Consider the following 13,775-nt stretch of genomic DNA (forward strand, 5'->3'; position numbering starts at 1 on the left):
ACAGGAGTACCGCAGGCTTCTGGTACTGTGTCCTGTAGTACTGTCCTGTGATACTGGTCTGGTATTCCTGTAGTACTGTCCTGTGATACTGGTCTGGTATTCCTGTAGTACTGTCCTGTGATACTGGTCTGGTATTCCTGTAGTACTGTCCTGTGATACTATCCTGTGGTGATAAATAGTATCACAGGACAGTATGACAGGACAGTACTTTAGGAATTCCGCAGACTTCTGTGGCATTATTGGTCTCATCCTGCAGCCTTCTTGTGATACTTTACTGTGGTAATCCTGCAGGGGTATTCTTGTTGATTTCCTGTGACAATCCTATGGTATTGTCCTGTAGTAGTCTGTGCGATTTTCTCACGACACCGTCCTGCACTGGTTTGTTAGGCGTAGTAGTTTGTAAGAATTTCCTGTGATCCAGCACAACAACTTTGACATCTTGACTAATGAAAAGAGGCGTGAAAAAACCCACAAATTTGCAAAGACGTTAAAAGCATATTCACATACCTTTATTATGTATGAGCTGTACTATGCACAGTATAGAACATCTTTGATATCATAAATGACTGCTAGAATAATGCAGTAACATTTCATCTTTAGGATAAGACATGTACAAAGATTTATATCCATGAACATTGAGATGCCACATGAACTACTTTCACTATTCATACATTGCTGCCATTTTGAGATCACATAAAGAAAGCTAGATTCGACCCAGAATCCTTCCCTCTAACACAACAATAAGCGATTATTATTAATACCTTGGTCACATTCCTTGACCGGTTGCCTTACGGCGAGACAAAATCAGCAGTTTTAGGTATTCCTGTACAAACCACCCACGTGTAGCTGGTAGTAGCTGGTACAAGGATGATTAAGACTGTTAATTTTGACTCGACGTAAGGCCACGAGCCGGCGAATGTAACCAAGGCTTAACCAGTATTATGGTTGCAAAAAAAACTGTAATAGCTGAGCAATTGCATTTTCCCCTTCTTGTCAACACCCGATTGGCTTAATACTAAAAGCAGAACATCCTTTACTCAACCATGTTATGAAACAATGGATAACCACTTCTGCATGTACAGATAATGCATGGTGCACATACAGTAAGGGATGAAATTATGATGTGTTGATCACCAGTATAAACTTAAAGTACATGAACGTAATCATAATCACTTCATTTTGCTTAGAATTCACTTAAGTCCATAAATACTGAAAGATATTTTTGAATGAATTTCACATGATTTAGAACGTTCACCATAGGTTAGAAAAAATATGAACATAAGATTACTTTGCCAAAACGTAGATCAAATCTATTGAGACATTAACCTTTTTGACATTGAATAGGCATATCATTTTACACAGTCTTCTTGTCTAAGAATTGCTCCAACTACATATTGAAGGGTTATATATGAATGTAAGCATGAGCCCATCATAAACACGAAATTGCGGCATGTAATTTGATTTGCTACATGTCATAATTGATAACTAAATGACGTTCAATACTTGATGTTGCTACATAAAATAATTAAGGTCATGTGGCAATGTGAATTCATACCTACTCGAGTCATTTAGTAATTTCAATTAGTATATGACCTAATTAATTATGACATATAGCTCAAAATTGACTTGAATAATTATGACCAATTTGATTGACCTCAATTATTTGAAGTAGCAACATCAATTATTTAACATAAGCACTCTCAATCGAGGTGGAGTAACTCTTCTTTAGGTCATGTTACTATTCGAATTGGAACATGTCATTGTTTAGGTCATGCAGCAATTCAAATTACTTGCTCAAGTAAACAATTACAATTGTAATATCACGCAAAATAAATTAGCTGTACATGACATAATTCTGTTCTTTGATGGGCTTATGCTTCCATATATTAAGTAAATGGCTTTAATTCTTAATGATTATCCAAAAATTCATATACATAAAATAAACCAATATGAAGAGCATCATATCCAAAGTGATCACCAGTTCACCCAATGTTACAGTACAAAAATAAAAAGCTGATTTTCTTATGTACTTTCACACATGTTATACATGTGCACTGTATGTCACTTGACCCTGGCAGACAATAGAATTGACAAGCAGTGAGTCCTACATGTACATGTAGCTGCCTGGTTTGCATACTTTAATGTTATATGAATTTCAATCATGGCCATGTGCTGTTTATACACTAAATGGAGGGATCTTGTCATAATGTTATGTCAATTAAAAACTGAATAAAATCCCAATTATCCTGAATAGCTAGACTAGCCCCCTTGCAATGGACATTGTAATCTTGTTTTCTTTTACCTTTCATTATTTTTGAAAATTTTCATACAACTAGGGCTGGGACTAAAACCCGGGTACCCGAGTAGAAAAATCAATACCCGATACCCGAAAATTGCTCACCAGTATAATGTACATGTATTTGATTTGTATTGCGTAGTGTAAGACATGATTGTAACTCATTACAAAAGTACACAAGCCTCATTTTGAATTTCACCAATTACCCTCTAAATATCCATAAATATACAAGTTTTCAAGTGATGATGATGTGACCGAGATCGTTCAATCATCGCCATGTTTCTTTTGCAGCGCAGTGACGTCATCCAGCCACTGCGACGCAAACCAATTTATGAATGAAAATATAGTAAGCATGCGCATTGCAAGCCTCAGCCCCACGCAGTATTACGTCAAAACAAGTCTGCAATACTCTGTCACCTCATACCAAAATCGACCTACGAAGCACCAGCCAATCACGTTCTTGTTACCATTTTTAGTTCATCATAAACCGAAAATGGGAACACGATCGTGATTGGCTGGCGCATTTGACGCTCCGAAACCCGGAAATCAATTGACTTTGTTCACGTAGCGATACAAACTCACGAACACGATGTAATATCGATGCTACTTCGTAAGATTTTGACGGAAAAGCAAGAATAACAATTTGCTTACCTGTGCAGTATCAGTGAGAAAACCTTTTATAATTCATATGATATATAGGAAAGTGGAATTCTAGGTCGATTTTGGTACGAGGTGACAGAGTATTGAAACTTGTTTCGATGGAATACTGCGTGGGGCACGGGAGGCTTGCAATGCGCATGCTTACTATATTTTCATTCATAAATTGGCTTGCATCGCATTGGCTTGATGACGTCACCTATGGGGTTTTTCCACCAGTCATATTTCAAGTGACATGATTTTCAGGTACCCACCCGAAAATTACCACGGGTACCCGAAGAGAAAAAACCCGAAAGTCCCAGGCCTACATACAACTCTTTGTTTTTTTTTATACTTTATCAAAGCTTTTATGATTATAAATGTAATTAAATAATTTGATTTGATAAATGTATATTACTGGTATACTAATTGTGAATTTTTAGCAAGAAACAGTATTTGTGTTGGATTAATACATAAACATGTTGCGAAATTTCGGAACAGCGTATCCAGGCATCACAAATTTGGTCTCAAAAGATGTGCAAGACTTGAAAGTAAAAAGGCAGCTAACAGCCTCCCAGTTATTAACCCTTAGTTAAATTGGACCAATTTGATCCCCCCCCCCTTCCAAAAATTTTGCGACCATGCTGTCGCACAATTTTTTTAAAACATGCCTCTTTCTAGTCTTGTGCATCTTTTGAGACCAATCTTGTGTCACCCGGTACGTGGTTCTGTAATAACGTGACATTATGTAAGTACATGTCATACCAAAAATTGCTCAAAAACGTGATTTTGTGTACAAAGTCAATGCAATAGAGGAAAAAGTATGATTTTGTATTCTAATTACGCATAAATTAGTATTATCACTTACTAACAATTTGCGTGAAATAATTTACAATTTAATTTTGTAAATTATGCCCTAGACAACCCATGTGCCAATGTTAGACGCGATTGTGCGGTCAAGATCTCAAGGAAGGGGGGGCCCTGGAAACCCCCCCCTCCCCCCTTCCCCGGCCATATCAACTCCCAAAATACCCTGGCTTTAGTTGACTTTCTGGCTCCTCTTGAGTAGTCACCATTCATTGGACAGCTTGTTTTTATCCAAGTCTGTATAGCACGAGGCAGCTTAATCTGTAGAAAAAAAAACACATACCATTATGATAACATGAACAACATAAATATACAAGAAATAAGGTGTTTTGCCCCCATCTAGATCTCTTTTCACAAGTACATATCTATCGGATAATGAGGTCCTTGCGGCTATCTCTCTTAGCATATTCTTGCTTATAAAAGCAAACTAAGCCGAAGAGTGACAAACAATTTATAATGCAAACAAATTGTCATAAGCACATATTGAAACTCTTTAATAAAACAATGAAGAATAAATCTACATCTTCTAACAAGGATTACACTGTATGCCACTGCATGAATACAATCTGCTTAATTTTGTAATTATAATATCTACTGAAGTGAATGCCTATATAATCACCTTTTATGAACTCCAACCGTGTCTTGTACAAGAACATGGCCTTTTCTGTGTACACCTGTAGTATCTTTCCCACATAATGCTGGACTTGCTGCTCGATCATCCAGAGATCCCTCTTTGAATCTTTAATGAAATGAAATGAATTTGAGTGACATAGTAAAATTTTATTTGCAGGTTAATACAAATTCATGATGTAATAAAAATACATGATAAAACTTCTTCATTTCCATATTTCAGTGTTACAATTCAGGTGCAAAGAGTCATATTCTTTAATAATATTCAACATAAAATCAATGAAAACTAGTGCTGTTGTCGATAGGCCTCATATCGACATTGATGTCGACATACGAAGGATTTTCAAAATTCCGACATGTCGACATGCACGCACCCACATCGACATGTAAACATAAAATAAAAAGGGGTCTAGCCTACAATCACGAGTGTAAAGATTAGCTGAAAAGTTAGAAGCATTTATCCACAGTAATTGGCGCGATTAAAAGGTTTATTCAGCTTAGCAGCGCATTAAATGAAAAAAGAATATCTGCGAGCTGTGCGGCAGTAGAAATACGTCAGTGCAGGGCCGGCCTGCCCGATCGAGCCGCCCTCGATATCCCGTTATAGCGAGAGTAGCATTCACCGTACCCATCCACGGAAATATGTACCCATCGCGCGCTATTCACCGTGCTTGATAATACGTTGCTCCTCAATGCATTACTTTTCACATAAACGTGAGCAGCAGCGAACACGTGTTTTTGTCAAAGTTGTGACTGCCGCAATTGAGCGCTTACTTCATATCACGAAGTCACAGAAAACTTCCCTTCATTCGTTTGGAGATCGTTGCACGGATCGCCGCGGAAGTGATACTGAAATTATCGGTCGATTTTCATTACTTTTCATTGTCAAATTGAGGAGCTTGCGTTTGCAGCAATGATCACTGTTGTAATTGGTGATTCTCAAATTGGCTACGAGTGTTATTGAGCAATGCTTTCGAAACCGGATCCTGGTACAAAAACTTGATTCTCCAGAAAAAAAATGTGGATTAAATCGGTGATTTTGGAAGCTCAATTCCCGAACTGAGCCTGTATTATATAGATCTAGTGTGGGGATATCACTCGTGTCAAGGTGAATATATTTGATTGAGAGTGTTGTTCCACGATCGAATGCTTTTTTTTTATGTTAGGGAGCCCAGGCTAAATTACGGTCCCTTTTTCATGTCGACATTGTCGATGTCGGGATTAATTTTTAAGCGACATGTCGACATGGATTTTTGTTCCCGACAACAGCACTAATGAAAACATTAAAAGTAGAGGAGCATTTTAACCTTACTCACAGTCTGTTATTGTCGCTAAAGTCTTTACAATAAGAAGATTGGGCACTTTGCCGACATCGCGTAATGCTTTGCATCGATTTACATGTATAATAGTCTTTGTGCCTAGTCTTTTCTACGTGTCTTTAATATGTAGATAAAACATGCGTCCTTTAGCTAGTTAGACGAACAATTTTGGAAATTAAAGACGGATCCATATTTTATCAACCGGAAGAGAAATTAGTGCTTAAATGAAGCTATTTGAGAGATATTGATGATATTTAGGGTGAATTGACTTCACATCTTTTCGTAAGTTTGTCATGTTCATAGAAGGCCGGACTTGATTTTATAGAAACCTCTTTTAAATTTGTGGGATTGCCTACCTCGAGTGAAGTTTGTGCAGGCTCCACTCCACTTCACTATTGCTACACTACGCTCCACCTACCCAAACTTTGAGACCGTGAACTGGATCTGTCGATCTGATATTCCGAGTGACAAAAAGTGGGATCTTATGGGGGGGGGGGGGATATCAAATTCATGCAACATCACGCTCTTTAAAAAAATTAAAACTAATATTCTTCCTGCACACAAAGTTTCAGTTCTTCTCCATGCCTCTATCCGTCTCAAAATTGATGATTTAGAGCCAACATGAAGTTTCTCACACGTATCAATATTCAATACATCGCATGCGTGTGAGGTCGGTCGGGTCAGACCAGGCCCGGTATCTCGCGAATATTGCATCCGCATGCAATGTTTTGAAATCGGCAGCGAATTATAAATATGTGTGAGGAACTTCATGTTGGCTCTAAATCACCAATTTTGAGACTGATAAAAGCATGGAACTAAATGAAACTTTGTGTAAAGTAAGAATATTAGTTTTAATTCTTTTTAAAAATCAAGATGTTGCATGAATTTTATATTCCCCACCCCCATAAAATCCCACCTCTGTCACTCAGAATATCAGATCGAGTTCATGGTCTCGAAGTTCGCGTCTGTAACGTTGGCGAAGAACAATAGAAAACAAGATGGCGGCGTAAACATCGGGCAAGTCTCTTCCGTCTAATCATGATATTTTTCGCATTTTTTGGAATGAATTTCTTCTTCAAAAATAACGACGAGAGCGTAGAAATGTTGGAAATTAAGTTTTATCCCATGTACATGATTTAGGTCTAACGTTAGGCTAGATCTTTTAGAAGGAAAGTAGAAATCTCGGGGCCGGGGGTGAAAGTTTCAAGTTTTGGCTTCCTCTGTGTGGGTATATGAGAAAGGATCCCTGGCTTCATATGAGAGTGACCTTACGAAGTTACGTTAGTAAATGATTTTCACTCTCTAGAAGCCGCCTGGCTAGGCCTACAGCCATTCCCGATCACGATATTTTGAAAAGTGGTGGATATATTGACTTCAAATGTGACTGAGAGACTTGTCATGACATTTGGGAACAAATATTGGTGATGAGGTATGCTGGTATTAATCGGCCGGTGCGAAACTGCATTAGCGCCCACCCCTGACCTGGCTACAATCATGACAATACAAACATCCTCACCGCCGCCATCAATATACTACTAACTTAGCCAGCCGTTGGCCGTCCCCGGCCGCGCACACCGCAGATCAGCCCCCACCCGATAAGCGATCGGGAACAACGGCAGTGCAGTGGCCGTACGGTAATGATTAAAAAGTCGAAGAAATTTAAGTGCATGCCGCGCCAAACTACGAAAAATGGATCTAACTTACTGTTTAGCCTGTTGTGTGAATGTCTTAAGAAGTCGTTGTCCGAATCTGATCCATATTCTGTTAGTTTTTGTTGAAATATTGACGGCCTTCTTCATCAAGCTTCGGGTTCAGCTGAGCAGTTACGAACGTTTTTTTTCAAATGGCGGAACCGGAAACACGTATACGGTACAGTCCGTGCGTTGTATGTACGGGGAGCTCGGAGGGGGGGGGGGGGGGGTCTTACTTTTTACTTGGCAACCAGACAATTTGACTATTTTCGCCATCATTTATATATCATATTATTAACGTAAAGGAATTGAATAAAGTAAAATTCAAATATTTATTTCTTCTTCCTTTCTTTTTCTTTTCTATGTCTTTTAATTGTTTTCTTTCTCTTTATTCTTTTTTTTAATATAAGGATAGGATTTAAAAACATGTCTCACAATTTTACTGAAAATATGTTATATAGGCCTACTAGTATGCAAGTAGGATGACAAAGAAAGCAATGAGGAAAATCACAGCTCCAATCCTATGTATTTTTAATTTTATTTCTTTTCAAAAACACACATTTTATCCTTTCTTGCGATCGAAGGAAAGATCCCTTTATAAGGTTCAAGTAGTAAAAGAAAATAATCTTAGATCAAGTGCCGGCAGGGTATTTTGATAAGGGGTGGAGGAGCAAGACAAGCAAATATAAAGATACCATTTTGAAGCGAAACATAAGAAAAGATAATAACTTTGCCAACGAGGTAAAAAATAATATGATATCGGTTGTGACACTTTAAGGATGGAAAATAGTTTGAAAATATATAGATACAAACTTCATACAAATTAGAAAAAAAGAAGCAAAATAAACTGCCATCATATGTGAACAGAGATACAAGATTGTTCTTGCAATTAAAAAACATATTTACAAACTATATATAGCTTCGCATCATAAAAATAGACTGAAAATATCCAAATTTATTTGATTTAAAAAGAAATAGATATAAACCAGCCTGGCTAACATATTGCAAGGTGGCAAAGATATAAACCGGGGATATAAAGCAAAAAATAGGCCTTAAAATGGAAATTAAATATCCTATTTTTAGTTTATCCTATTCCACCTGTAAAAAATATTGTGAATAGGAGAACAAATATTGAAGTAATTTTATTTATAATAATATATTTGTAAGAAAATAGGTCCTTTTTACTAAAAAAAAATAAATAAAAAAATAGATGGGAAACTTGGAAAAATGTATTTTCTCGCAATAAAAACTTTAAGGGGCCAGAATCGCATTAAAACTTGGTTATGAAACGTGTAAAACAAAATCTTAGATAGCATTTTAACTGAGATTTATTTTTTAATCAACATTCAACGCTGAACTTTCTTATGTTAATTGTTTATCAATATTTTGTGAAAACAGATAGTGTGCACATCGTCATGAATATTAATTTGGTGGGCTGATGATGTGACATTCCCATTTTTCTTTTTTAATGTTAGATATGAAATTATGATTATCTATTTTTCAATACATGTGTAAATAATGTGTCCCCATTGTAAAGTTGCTGCATTAAATAACTAATGCGGTTAATTAGTCGTCATTCCAATTGTTTAAGTTCTTGGTAGAAATATGTTGAATAAATCTAATTTCATATATTGTACAAAAGAACATGGGATATGACATCATCAGCCCACCTAATGAATATTCATGAGACATGCCTAAATAAAACTGTTTCATGGGAATATTGCAAATCCTTAAAATTCAACTTAACTTCGTTATTTGTCATCCGATTTTGAATAAATTTTAAGCATTTTGTTTTGTGAATTTTACTCTATTTATTGATTATCTCTAGCGTTGACCTCCCCTTCAATTATTTTCTTGTATTGTTAGAAAGAGATGGATGAAGTAGAATAATACGTTCATGCTTATATTTTTATTCATTACAATATCTCTTTGAAATTCAACCCGGCTTCCTCACAACCATTAAGCTCTAAGAGTGTTAGGTGTGTCCTGTATATTTCAACACGTACCCTTTTAAATATAGTCATTTTTTTATTATTCATCCTGTTTTTTATGAAAAATAAGTGGCGAACAAACAAAACAAAAATGATAATTGAAATTTAAAAGAGCGCATGAAAAAGAAATAACCCTGAAAACGAACAATAGTCCTCAAAATATAAGTTGCCCATTTTGGGGTCAATAATTTTTCGCATTTTTCAGTTCGCGCTTTGCTCCTAGTTTTGATCTAGTACGTATAGTACCCTTTCTCGTAGAAATAGAAGCTATCAAACTTAAAACCTCTGAGTCTCAGTAGGCATAACCCCCCCCCCTCGCTGATATAGACCTACACAATGGGACAGGGTGAAATATAATTTTGAAATAGGGCCTATATGTCACAATCTAGCTATCACAAAATTAAATTTTCATATAAAAAATTGTACTTTTTAAAATGAATGGTGCCCTTTTAAGCCATATGGCCTTCTAAAAATATAAGACTCAATACGCTACTGACCTCTCCCGAAACTGAAAAAAAAGATAAATCCCTCACTGGAAATAAAAAAATTAGTCTGTGGTACAAACAGGGCTTCCATACAAGTACTGAAGGAAACTAATTTTTTCATGTACTGTACCACAGAAAATACACCAGTAGCGTCTGTGATACAGTTTCAGTCATATTTCTGGGGTGGCTGCATGAGAAGTACCGCAGGAAATTTTGAAAGTATAGCACTGGGGTTGCCATAGAATTTTAGAAGTGCCTATATTGAGTCCTGCAGGAAATTTCAAAATTTTCATTTACCACAGAAGTATCACAGGGTTTTCATAGAAGTGTCTTTAATAGGATCGAGTACTGCAGGAAATTTCAAAATGTTCATGTACCACAGAAGTATCACAGGGTTTCCATAGAAGTGCTTAGTAATAGGAGTACTGCAGGAAATTTAAAAAATGTTCATATACAACAGAAGTATCGCAGGGTTGTCATAAAAGTACTGCAGGATATTTTAGAATTTTCATGTACAACAGAAGTACGACATAACTATCACAGAGTGATATTGTATACAGTTATGTACAACAGAAGTATTACACAGGTACGACAGAGTACCATTAAGGTATTGCATGAAATTTTCATATTTTTATGTACCACAGAAGTAGAACTATCACAGAGTGATACCACAGGAGTCCTGTGGTAATTCCTTATACAGTTTTGTACAACAGAAGTATCACACAGGTACGACAGAGTACCATTAAGGTATTGCATGAAATTTTCATATTTTTATGTACCACAGAAGTATGACAGAACTATCACAGAGTGATACCACAGAAGTCCTGTTGTAATTCTATATACAGTTTTGTACAACAGCAGTATCACACAGGTACGACAGAGTACCATTAAGGTATTGCATGAAATTTTCATATTTTCCTGTACCACAGAAGTATGACAGAACTATCACAGAGTGATACCACAGAAGTCCTGTTGTAATTCTATATACAGTTTTGTACAACAGAAGTATCACACAGGTACGACAGAGTACCATTAAGGTATTGCAGGAAATTTTCATATTTTCCTGTACCACAGAAGTATGACAGAACTATCACAGAGTGATACCACAGAAGTCCTGTGGTAATTCTGAGGTACCGTCGTGTATGACAGAAGTATCACACAGGTACAACAGAGTACCACTAAAGTACTGCAGGAATTTTTTGTAAGGGAATTTTGGCAGTATTTAGTAAAAAAGGAAAAATAACTTGTTTAAAAGGTCTTAACATGTGTGGCTAAGTTGTTTGCACTGTCTTTTAAAAGATTGAAATGTAAGACAAGTTTGGACATGAAGTGGAAGACTGTTGAAAATCAATGTGCCTTGATAAGAAAACGATAGTTTCATATATTCAGAGCGTGGAGTTGGGATAAAAAGAGGGGTATTTGCAGCATTTCTTGTCGTATAATAAATTGGCCTGTTTGATATTAGCTTCTTTAGATAATTTGGGGTAAGGTTATTAATTATTTTGAATATGATAATACAGTGATTAAACTTGATCCGTTGGAGAACGGATTGACAATTAAGCTTCTGCAGTAAGTATAAAGCATGTAAAGTAGATGTGTATCGGTCGGCATTGAGAATCATTTTTAGCGTAGCGACTCTGGGCTCTTTGTAGTCGTTTTTGCTGTGTTACCCTAGTCTGCTATGCAGACTCTGAATGGCTCGTGAAGTGGGATCTGCAGCTGGTTTGCGAAGCAAACCAGTCTGAAAGGGCGAGCGAAGCGAGCAGTTTCAGCTCCAGTAGACCTAGTCTGCTATGCAGACTCCTTGAATCAGCTGTGATACACACACACTGCAGATGTGGGTCTACAGTTGTAGACTAGTGTTACCCCAGATTACGGAACAATAATCAAGATGAGGGACAAACGTGGCAAAATACAGATCAATCAGTGTCTTTTGGGTTAAGTAGGGCTTAATCCTCCTAATACAAGCAGTGGCCCGATGAAGTTTGCTTAACACACTGTTAACATGTTTTGTCCAGTCATTTTAACTTTTCACTTGAAACAAATTGCAACAGAATTCATTCAAATTCAGAACATTTCTTTGAGGTCCATAAAAGACCATACTAAAAGTCCCAGAAAATCCGAATAGGGGAAAGTGTTCTAATTTGCATAAACATAATGGTTAGTTTTGGTCATATTCGCTCATTTGGTTTACGTAGCAGACGACGCTAGTGTATACTTATGTACTCAGACCTGATTGCAAATCATATCAATTCCGGCCTCGATACTACTATAAACATTGGCCTCCTCAAACCATAGCCATATCATAAATATCAGTATACGCAAATATTTACACTACAAGATCATTGTTACTGTTAACATTAAATGCATAAAGTCGATTCTGTTTGGACTGTATTAATTGTTTAACATGAAAGGGTCTAGGCACTGAAACTATCATGTGCTAGTCACGTGACGTTATACACCAAAATAATGACATTTTCTGCTTGCTCGATCTCAGAGTTCAAGAGAAAAAATGAGATGTAGCTATTAGACCTGCCACATCCTATTATACTACTATTAAACTACCGAAGTCACTCACCCCTTTTCCCTATTTTGCCAATTTATGGGAAAATCTGTCAATTTGGAGCCCCTAAATTGGGAAGGGGTCGATGCGCTGATAGACGAAACCTATTAATCTTAAAGTGGTTTCAAAACAATAAAAGTTACTTAATCATAAAACAGAAATGTCTTTTGCCTGAATGGGGGCGGGGGGTCAAAAACTGCGATTTTGTTTTAATAAAGAGGGAAAGTAAGCGAAAAGGGTGGAGAGACTTCGGGAACCCCGAAGGGGGTATAGGCTTTGCTGAGCCAGCACTTCTTTATATGTAGTTGATGGAGGAAAATCTACTCTTTTTTATCTCCAAGTGGTTACGAAACAATGAAAGAGATTTGCTTTGGAGTAGAAACAACGTTTTGCCTCAATATGGGCTCAAAATTGGTAGATTTTCCCCATAAATTATAAATTAAGCAGGAGGGAAAGTAGGCAAAAAAGGGTGGGAGACTTGGGGAACCCCTGAGGGGATAGGCTTCGCTGAGCCAGCACTTCTTTAGTCATATTATTAGCTGATAGAGGAAAATATTTTTTAAAAATCTCCAAGTGGTTACGAAACAGTGAAAGTGGTTTGCTATTTATCAGAAAAACATTTTTGCATCAATGAGGGCTCCGAGTTGGTAGATTTTTCCATAAATATGCAAAATATGGAAAAGGGGTGACTTCGGCAAACCCCTGAGAGGTAGGGTTTGCTGTGACAGAACTTCTTTGCACGTAGCTGATGGAGGAAAATCTAATTTTTTTATCTCCAAGTGGTTCCAAAGAATAAAAGTGGTCTACTGCAAAGGGGGAAACCTTTTTACCTTTCACCTCAATGGGGCTCCAAAATTTTTAAAAGCAATGGGCAAAATACGCAAAACGGGTGGGGTGATTTCAGCAGCCCCCTGAAGGATGTAGGCTTTGATATGCAGCACTTCTTTATACGAATCAGATACAGGAAAGGCTACTCTTTCGTTTCCAAGTAGTTTTAAAACAATGAAAGTGACTTACACTATAGTAGTAACATCTTTTTGCCTCACTGAGGGCTCCGGATTTATAGATTTTTCCATAAATTGGCAAAATATGGAAAAGGGGTGAGTGACTTTAACAAACCTCGTAGAGGATAGGCTTTGCTGTGCCAGCACTTCTTTATATTTAGCTGATAGAGGAAAATCTTTTTTTCATCCCCAAGTGCTTACAAAGCAATAAAAGTGGTTTACTGCAAAGGGGAATTTTCAAAGAGATTGGCAAAATACAAGAAGGGGTTGGTGACTTCGGCAGACCCCTGATG

General features: G+C 36.9%; 1 long non-coding RNA gene across 1 annotated transcript; it reads right to left on the reverse strand.

The window, feature by feature from the left end:
- Nucleotides 1-487: 487 nt before the first annotated feature.
- LOC135155050 (uncharacterized) lies at nucleotides 488-7,599 on the reverse strand. The gene is made up of 3 exons (XR_010294394.1): nucleotides 7,453-7,599; nucleotides 4,419-4,538; nucleotides 488-4,060 (listed from the first exon to the last, which is right to left on the reverse strand). It is a non-coding gene; the product is annotated as an uncharacterized LOC135155050 (long non-coding RNA).
- Nucleotides 7,600-13,775: the final 6,176 nt, after the last annotated feature.

This window comes from Lytechinus pictus, chromosome 8, assembly GCF_037042905.1.
Source record: "Lytechinus pictus isolate F3 Inbred chromosome 8, Lp3.0, whole genome shotgun sequence".
In the NCBI taxonomy this organism is placed as follows: domain Eukaryota; kingdom Metazoa; phylum Echinodermata; class Echinoidea; order Temnopleuroida; family Toxopneustidae; genus Lytechinus; species Lytechinus pictus.